Source organism: Limulus polyphemus, unplaced genomic scaffold (genome assembly GCF_000517525.1).
Source record: "Limulus polyphemus unplaced genomic scaffold, Limulus_polyphemus-2.1.2 Scaffold272, whole genome shotgun sequence".
In the NCBI taxonomy this organism is placed as follows: Eukaryota; Metazoa; Arthropoda; class Merostomata; order Xiphosura; family Limulidae; genus Limulus; species Limulus polyphemus.
In genome coordinates, this window is record NW_013665882.1 from 219,910 (window position 1) to 229,735 (window position 9,826).

The 9,826-nt window shown below is 35.0% G+C and overlaps 1 protein-coding gene across 1 annotated transcript in view; it reads right to left on the reverse strand.

The window, feature by feature from the left end:
- Positions 1–9,826, reverse strand: part of LOC106456921 (limulus clotting factor C-like) — a 55,888-nt gene that overhangs the window by 10,257 nt on the left and 35,805 nt on the right. The window lies entirely within an intron of this gene.

Sequence of the window (9,826 nt, forward strand, 5' to 3'; positions counted from 1 at the left end):
AATAGATTGTTTGAGCAAAGTAATCATGATCAGTATACTGGAATGGATGGCAACTGCATGTTGTAAAAATACGAGTGTAGAGGACGATGTTTCGAAAGTATTCCATCTTTTGTATTCAAGTCAATGTGTGTGAAAAAAAAATTAAATAGGACAAGAATTTTGTTTGAAGGAAGAGAGCACAACAAGAGTTGTGGGCTCTTCCCAATAGGGGTGTTTAGGAACAATCCTTCCCCTTTAACCCTGCACGAGAAATTGTTTGACTTTGATGGATTGTTAGATTTTGACTGCAAGGATTATGTTTAACATAGTTGTGTTGTCCGAAAGCCATGAAGGAGATCGGAGAGAGCCCTGGGATCTTGGCGTTGAAAGTTTTCTTCTTCATGTTGATTGGAGTTGTCAGTTGATGTTGTGAAGGGATCAAACCATGTGAACGAAGCATCCAGTTTCAGCATACTGTACTTAGTATTTTAATTTATGTTGATCACATTTTATGGTTAAGGTACCAATTGGTATTATCATTATTGGCATTATAATTATTTGAATTATAATCATTTAAATATAAAGTATAATTGATATTTTATTAATTATTTTTGACAGAAAATCAGCGAGGTATAGGGCCCTTTTCAGGGGGGCTGGGACCAAAGGGTCCAATGCTCCAGTGAATTCTGTTGTGAGGAGAAACTGGAGTATCCAGAGAAACTCCACTATCATGAGACAAATGCTTCAGTGTGTGTAAGCTTTTGCAGGTCTTTATAGTATCCTGGTGGATTGTGGAAGACGTGTTGTGATTGTTTGTTTATCCCTGGCTCTGATTGATGGAAAGACTGAATATGATTTCAACAAATGGGAGCCATAAGTTACTAACCTCTAATCTCCAGTCTTTGTACATTGAAGGATTTATTGTGTTAATGTAGAAAGATGCTTACATTTTTCATGTTTTCCAGAATTTGTCTGTGTCAATGGTTCTAGTTGTATCCCAATATATATTGTGTCTACTTGATATGGTGTGTTCTGCAATGGCTGAATTTTGTATTTTCATGAGTCTTGTGCTGTCTATGTGTTCATTTATTCTTGTCCCAAGTCATCTTCCCGTTTCTATGTGTTTCGTTGCAGAAACATGGGATTTCATAGATGACGTTGTTATGTTTTTTCATTGGTAGCTTTCTGTTTGGTTTTCCTTAGAATGGATCTTATTGTATTGTAAGATTTTCACTGAACATTTATGTTGAACTTCTTAGCTATATATTTGAGTTTTTCACTAAAATTTTACACGTAGGGGTGGTAAATAGTAGTAGTGGTGTTCTTCTTATTTATTTTTTCTGTTGTGATCTTGTTCAGGGAGTTTTTGATGAAGGAGAGGTGTAACCATTCTGTTTAAAACATCTATAATCTTATGACATTCTGTTTTGATGGATGTTTCATCACAAATGCTTTTTGTCCTCTTGTTTAGGCATTGGATTATACCATGTTTTATCGAGGTTGGATGACAGGACAGGGAGTATGGATATCTGTCAATGTGGGTAGGTTTTCTATATACAGTTGTGGTGATTTTTCTCTTCTGTCTGCTGATGTATATGCCAAGAAACTATAGGCTGTTTGTTCCTCTATTTTCATGGTAAAGTGGGTTCTTTTGTCTATAGAGTGAAGATGTTCTAGGAAGGCTGGTAAGTTTTCACAACTATGGGGTCAGATAACAAAGGTGTTGTCAACATGGCATCTGTGGAAATTTTTTGAAAGTTTTTGAGGGTGGAACATTGGTAAGTAGGTCTATAACGTCAAAACTGACAAGAATATCCTGGAATCTGATGTGTAGCTTTCTAAGTTGTTCTATGAAATCTTTCAAGTTGTGAACCTGATGTTCAGTATTCCCTCATAGTGGGGATAGTATAGATACTAAGAAGGTAGCTAGTTGATGGCAAGGTTAACTGAAAAACTCAAATGCATCCCCAAAAAGTTTAACACAGATGTCTGGTGGAAATCTTAGAATACAATAAGATCCATTCTAGTGAAAACCAAACAGAAATCTAATAAGAAAAACAAAAGAACGTCATCTATGAAATCCCATGTTCCTATAATGAAACATATATTGGAGAAATGGGAAGAATATTTGGGACAAAAGTATTAATAAAATAACACAAATACAGCATAAGACTTGTGAAAATACAAAATAAACTGGGATAAAACTAGAATCGTTGACACAGACAAAATTTGGAAAACAAGGAAAATTATAGAATCTTTCTACATTAACACAATAAAGCCTTTACTAAACAGAGATTCAGGATTAGATGTGAGCAACCTATGCAGTCTTTTCACCAATAAGAGCCAGGGATGAACAAACCAATCACAACACATCATCCACAATCTATCAGGATGCTATAAGACCCGTAACATCTTACACACACTAATCTGGCCTTTACATTTATCTTTAACACTATTCTTGCTACCCCAGAATGTTTTTGTTAGTCTTTTATTCTTTCCCAGTTGACTTCCAAACATCTTCCAGCTCAGTATGTCTGCAGTCAACACCCTTTGCTGTTTTGCTCCAACCAAGAAATATCAGGTTTTGTTGCACTTCACTTCTGCATGTGGGTTGACGAGAAATTAAAGTTTCTGACCCCATGAAAGTTGTAACCTGATGTTCAGTATTCCCTCTTAGAGGAGATAAGAGAGATACTAAGAACATAGCTAGTTGATGACTAGTTCATTGAAAAGCTGAAATCCATGCCCAAGAAGTTCAACACAGATGTTTTTCATTAGTAGGTTTCTGTTTGGTTTTCATTAGAATGGATTTTATTGTATTGTAAGATTTCCATTTAACACTTTTGTTGAACTTTTTGGCTAAGTTTTTCAATGAAATTTTGCACGCCTTTCATAGGGGCTTGAAAAACTTTAAGCCAAAATAACTGCCAGATTGGATTGTATTGGACACACTGACCTAAAGATGGGTGACTTTTGAATCGCCATCTGCTACACTTGTGTTTTTACAACAGACAGTTGCCATTCATTCCATTATACTCATCAATATTGATTTTATCTCAGTAAATTTATCTTAGTAACAACAACATCTCTTAATGACACAGTAGCAAGTCTAAAGGGTTATAATGCTAAAAAATAGATTTTTTATACTTGTGATGGGCACTGCGCAGATAACATGTTGTGTAGCTTTGTGCTTAACAACAAACAAAGGCAACATTTTTTTTGTACTTCATAAATTTAACAACACCATAAGTTATACTTAAGGATTGATAAAGTTAGCAATGTCCCCAGTTTTATCTCATAGCAAATAATCTTACCAAGGTTACTACTTTTACCTCAAAAAGTTTGTAATGAGTATTGCTGAAAAGGAATGTTCCTCTTCAACAATACTCTTTATGAACAGATAGATTACGTTGCAATGAGCTCCCCTCTCAATATGTTTATCTTACGGTAGATAAACTTAGCAAATCCTAAGCATTGCAACACCATAAATCGTACATTTTTAGATATAAATGTATAGCAATACATCAAATTTTATGTTAGGATAACTGGACTTCGTAATGCCACTCATCTTATTTTAAGATAATTGAATCTAGCAAAATTATTGACTGTATCCTAAGCTTAGAAGTACTACTAGTTGTATTATCATAGCTGGAACTGCTATGAATTGTATCCTTCTATAACTAACTAGCATTGTATATACCTTTAATTAGATATATTCAGGTAAGGTTTCTAAATATCCCTGCATATGTTCTGCATGTAATTATAGCGTTTTTGTAAACATGCTCTAATTGTCTTATATAGGTAAATGTTGCAATGGCTGTAAACTTTCACTATGTGTCTGTGTTCACTCTCTAGGGGTTCTTATTAGCACATTTCAAGGGATGTCACAGATACATGTACAAATTGATATAAGTTATGGATTTTCTTTCCCTCTAGGTGTTATTTGGAACAGTCAGTGACATATGCAGATTGGGATTATGATATACCATATTTAAACTCTTTGCTTAATTCGAAAAATGGCCATATCAGAATTCTTACTGTCCTTGTCCTGTACAAACATATAGAAAGACTCTAGCTCTAGCAACTAGTTTGAAATCAGATGATTAAGAAGTTAGTGAATAAGTAACGCTTCACATAAACACAATTATTAAGAATAAAAGTTTTGTTTTATATGTCCAATAGTGTGTTTGTTTTTCCTTTGCTATCCAAGTTTGGTGTATTCTTTGCTTCATTTAACTTTTCCAGAATCTGCATTCTTGAGGATACTTTTATACTTATTTGATGGATATTAGTGTACCTGAATACCACAGTCTAGTTAAAAAGTAGCGTTTTGGTCCCCTGAACAAAGGATTTCTTATTGCAGAGTTTATTTTGAACATGCTTCTTTCTTCATTTTGACTTTCTTGTACCTGTAATGTTTGATAAACATGATCAAGGTAGGGCACTTTCTGAGATCATGTAGATTTTATGATGAAGAGGAGGATTCAATCTCAAAATGTAAGACAGACTAGGAGAACCATTGTCCTAGATCCAGAGCACTTACCAGTAATGGTAAAAGAGTTGTGTCCATGTTCTTACTTCTTCTTTGAGACTGAGAGGTAGATAAGTAGCTACAGGATACCTAGGGTACTATTAATTAACACCTAATGATTACTTCCCATAGTTTGGAGCATGGGACAGCAGAGAAAGTCATGATGGTATTCAACAGTATGGAAATCCCATGGCTTTCTGGGATGGTTTCTGTAGGACACCAAGATGTTTGTTAACAATCTCAGGTGTTGAAATGTCCTGGTTTGAGTTACCGTTGGTCAAGGATAGTGATAAGATGCATATGTCATATGAAGTTTTACATGAAATGCCTTGATGCCATTATGCAGAGCAGCTAATGTCTCATTGTAATTCCAGCAATTCAAGACCAGTAAGGTACATTAATGTTGCTCTAAGACTCTATCTGGTAGCAGAAAGCAATGCATATCCTTAAACAATGTGTCATTACAATGATGTCCAATTACTCACACCAAATCATTCTGTATAAAGCTTTATCTGAGGACAGTGCATTCATCTGGATGCATATTTCTCCAGAATTTCTGAACATGGGTATGCCTTGAGACCAAATCTGGCAGCTGAGATTGATGTAGAATGGAACGATGATATGAGATTGATAACATTGCACATACTTATAAATTACACCATTCTGCACAAGACTTTTCATGAAAATACCACATTCATAAAAATTTGCACCATGGTAGATAATTTTGTTACAGGAGCCTTTCTACACCTTCATTTAATTATAATGGTGATTTGAAATAGGTGATCCCACAAATGATGAAGTAGTGCTCAAAAGGATTTGGACCATTTTCTCAAATGTTTCAATTAAATTATTGATTGGAATGGATAGATTCTGAGTTAGATGGTACAACAGCTATGTTAAATCTAGATGGTTTTGCGTTCAACACCTTAAAGCACTTGAAGAAAGAATGGCTTGACAACTGTGACACACTTATCAATAAATTGCATCACAAGTTGGACTCCATAGATAACACAGCAATCTACAGAGCCAAGGTAATAGCTTTAAGGTGAGGGCCAATAAAAACTTAGCCACTTATGTTGATGATATATGGGTGTAAGGAAGAGTTTTTATTGAATATTGGTGCAGCCAAAACTTTACCAAACTTTTCCATGTATCAGATGCTCTGTGGAAATTTACCAGTTTGTCCAGTTAGCACGAACTTAATTTTAGCAAATTAAAACAAGGTAGATGTGAGTAGAGAGATATGTCCCTGACTTCTTCTCAACATTGTTGTGCACCAAGCCAAGGTATTTGTTCCTGATCTGGGGGATGAGCCTATTGAGAAATTATCAGACAGTTTTGGTTGCCTAACAGGTGAACAGCAGTTTTTCAACAAAATCATCCAGTGTCAACCAAACTAGGCCCAAGAACACTGAATTGTATGTATGTACATGAAAATGCTATGGTAATTCCCCTAATGTGCAAGCAGTATTCCACAGTGTACTGTGGATGCAGTTTATTGTTCTGTCACCATCTAATTAGGTTATAGAACCAATGTATGAAAAACACTGTTTTCTGTCTATAAAGCCAACTGCACTTGCTCAAACAGTGATCTGCCTGAGCACAGAAGTTGAACCATTGCTCTTCTATAACTATGGGCATTTGGCTATTTAACTTCAAAATAGAATAGCCATGGACATTATAATAGAGGCAGAAGTGACACAAACTAGGTAAGTTGCTAGAGTTACTGCCATTGTATTGTATTTAAGAACAAATGCATAACTTCCCAAACATCTGAAGTCTCTAGCTGAGGTATGTGTGAACAATCTGAATTCAAAACAGAAACATGAACTTGGTAAACTGCTCAGGAAATTTGCTGATGTGTTTATGGCACCAAGTGGATGCCTGGGTCAAACAGCAATCACACATCATCACATAGACACAAGTGATGCACTTCCAATAAACTGCAGCATAGACTTACCCAATATGAAATTCAGTGGATTTTAAAAGATGGAATCATACAACCTTCAGAGACTGCTGAGCATTTCCATTGATGATTGTCAAAAATAAATAGGGAATACCAAGGCTTTAGGTGACTTCATATGGGTGAATGTGGTTATCTGCATCGACACCTTATCTTTATCATGCACAGATTAATGTCTGGGTGCATTGGAAGGTATTCATTGGTTCACTACACTAGATCTGGCTTCTAGATATTACCAAATCGAAATGGACAATGAAGGTAGATCTAAGACTGTTTTAAGTATTTGAAAAGGATTGCATAATTCCATGTCACGTCATTTCCTCTTTGTAGTGTACCTGCCATTTTGAGAACTTAATGGAATTTACACTTAAAGTATTGAAATGGATGAAATGGCTCGTCTAAGTAGATGACACTTGTCTTTGATTGTACATTTCAACCTATAGCTGAGAATCTGAAAATGATATTCCAGTGCAACAATGGTGTAGGCTTGAAACTAAAGCTAGGAAAGTGCATGTCAGGTGAGAGTCCACCTTGTCAAATTGCACTTTGGTAGGGACATATGTTGTACTGATGGAGTGACTACTGATACTGAGAAAAATTACAGCAGTTAAAGACTGCCCATACCTCTAACAAATGAGAAGTTTGTTACTTTCTAGTATTATGAATGAAATGTGTCCAATTTCTCCAAAATAGCTGCATCACTATCTGAACTGACTAAGGATGGCATACTCTATGAATGTGAAGATGCATTACAGTCCTTGAAGTACATCTTAGTCGAAACACCAGTGCTGACTTATCCTTGTCAAATTTTTCATTTTTCCTGGATACAAACATAAGTGCTAGTGGAATTGGCACAATTTTTTCACAAGTACAGGTTGGAATGGAGAATGTAATCGAGTATGCAAGTTATAAGTTGCATGCTCTTGAGCACCAATATTATACGACAAATAAAGAACTGCTTGCACTTCTAGCACTTATCAAACATTACTGCCATTACTTGTGTAGTTGGAAATTCACCAACGAGAGACCAAACATCACTGAAATGGTCTATTAATATCAAAAGGTAAGAATGTGCATTGGATAACAACACTGCTTTAGTGGCCATTTTGACTTCAAATTATTAAGAAGCTGGCCAGTGAGTAAAAAACTGAATGAATTTGTTTTATCTTATCTTTAACATTCACATATGAATGTCTGGATACACTGGAAGACACTCATTGGTATAGCAAACTAGATCTAGCTTCTGGACATTGGCAGTGAAGGTAGACCTAAGACTGCTTTCAATATTTAAAAAGGACTGCATAATTCCATGTCATATCATTTCATCTGGTAATGTGTCTGCCACTTTTGAGAGGTTAATGTGATTGGTAGCCCAGTACTATACATTCTAAGTTATTGTAATTTTATAACATCCTGAAATTTTACATTGCATTAAGCAAGTGGTTTAGTTGGTCCTACCGAGTAAACTTTGTTTGATTACATGATTTGACTTCATAAACACACTTCACATATATACACACACATTATACGGACAAGTTCAATGATCTATATACCAGAATATATCTTAGTGAAAAACTATCAATATCCGTTGGAAATTTTAATGTTTCACTGAAGTCAAACAAGACTTGTTTCGTTTTCTCTTGAACATCACAAAGTATATTTTAAACATCTTGTTATACCTGACACAAGTTTAGGCTTGAGAGTTTTGGATAGAGATCTGTTTAGGGTTCAATTGGTAAAGTGCTGACCCTAGAGAAGTTGTGTGATCTGAGATTCTTTGGTTCAAACCCCTAGTAAGGGCAAATATTAAAATATCCTGAAATGTTACATTACATTAAACAGATGGCTATTTTGGTTGTCCATACTTATGGACAACATGAGCAAATGGATGGTAAATTAACCATCTATGCTCCATATTTGGCTCATTAGTTAGTCTGGTTTTTGTATGTTTGTATTTTCAAAATATAAATGGAATATGTTGTAGGCCTCGTGTTTTGAATGATGTTTTTGTTTTACTGACTTGAGGATTTGAAGTTTTAAATGAAGACTGAGAATGAGTCTTGTTGTGAATGAACAAATACCACATTGTTCATGATTGAAAATTGTCTGCTTGGAAACTTAAACTCTGTTAGCATGATTTATAAAGTACTAACCGCAGGTCAGTTTAGTGAGCAGGTGTATGTAGATTCAAGCCTGGATCAAGACTGATTACTTGACAGCATGATCCTTTATAACAAGTTCTATACTTTATGTGGAGGTTTATCATAAAATAAGCAAACATTTTCATAAAAACTAAGTTATGAATTTATATTTAACCCTCAACATACCAATTTGTTTTATACTGTTCATTAGCAGCTGTGCCACTGGGAGGGCTGGTGTACTAATATATTATTATGGAAGCTAAATGAACAATGAGACAGAACACATGCAATTTGGGACAAAAAGATTTTGAAAAATGCACTTAAAACGTTTATGGGGTACACACATGGATTACTTTGACAATTTTAAGGTTAAAACAATAGTATTTTACAATCAATGCAATGAAAAACTAAACACGCACAAGGAGTTATAATGTTTCTGATTAATTAATTCATTGAAAATATTGTAAGTTGCTGCTTTAAACATCATGTAACTAGTAACCCAGTACTATATCTTCTAAATTACTATTTTAATGACCATGCAACTTGTAACCCAGTACAATATATTCTAAGTTACTGTTTTAAAGATTATGCAGTTGGTAACCCAGCACTATATATTCTAAGTTGTTGTTTTCAAGATTATGCAGTTGGTAACCCAGTGCTATATATATTCTGATGCTGGGTTACCAACTGCATAATCTTTAAAATTCACTTAATTTCCATGGTCACGCTCTAAGTTAAACAAACGCTATAATTTACGTCGAACGACTCACGCGTTCGACTCAATCCTCAGTCTCTCTCTCTGTCTGCAATTCAATTACCTTGTTGCCGTCACTTCTTGGCGGTCTTATATATGCAAGAATACCGCAAATCTAGTAAACACTCGAGGATTCACGAACCTTCGAGAATATGACGTGTTACAAGCGTCACGTGACCCCCGCTGTCGTAACAATATATTCTAAGTTACTGTTTTAAAGATTATGCAGTTGGTAACCCAGCACTATATATTCTAAGTTGTTGTTTTCAAGATTATGCAGTTGGTAACCCAGTACTATATATATTCTAAGTTACTGTTTTAAAGATTATGCAGTTGGTAACCCAGTACTATATATTCTAAGTTACTGTTTTCAAGATTATGCAGTTGGTAACCCAGTACTATATATTCTAAGTTACTGTTTTCAAGATTATGCAGTTGGTAACCCAGTACTATATATT